Genomic DNA, 296 nt, shown 5'->3' with positions numbered 1-296 from the left:
CCTGCCACAGCACAGACACATCTCCCGAGTCTGCCTGCGGTCTCCGAGGACAGCACAACTTAACATAAGCTACTTCACAAGCTCTTTTAATACGCTAGTTGATCAAGGAGCTCTTAGCAGCTCCTTGCTCAGCACGCACATCCACTACGGGTGCGGGGAGCATCGAGTCCTAGCTCCGGCTCGGCACCGCACCCGCCTTTTGTTTATCTTCTCCCTGTTTCTACCTGCAGCCCCAGGTGATAACCTAACAAATGATGAAAGGACAAACCCGCTGCCTACAGAGAGGCGAGAGGCGG

The sequence above is a fragment of the Nestor notabilis genome, unplaced genomic scaffold, assembly GCF_000696875.1.
Source record: "Nestor notabilis isolate BGI_N333 unplaced genomic scaffold, ASM69687v1 scaffold30021, whole genome shotgun sequence".
NCBI lineage: Eukaryota > Metazoa > Chordata > Aves > Psittaciformes > Psittacidae > Nestor > Nestor notabilis.
The sequence above is the reverse complement of the archived record's forward strand: the minus strand, read 5'-3'. Positions refer to the sequence as shown.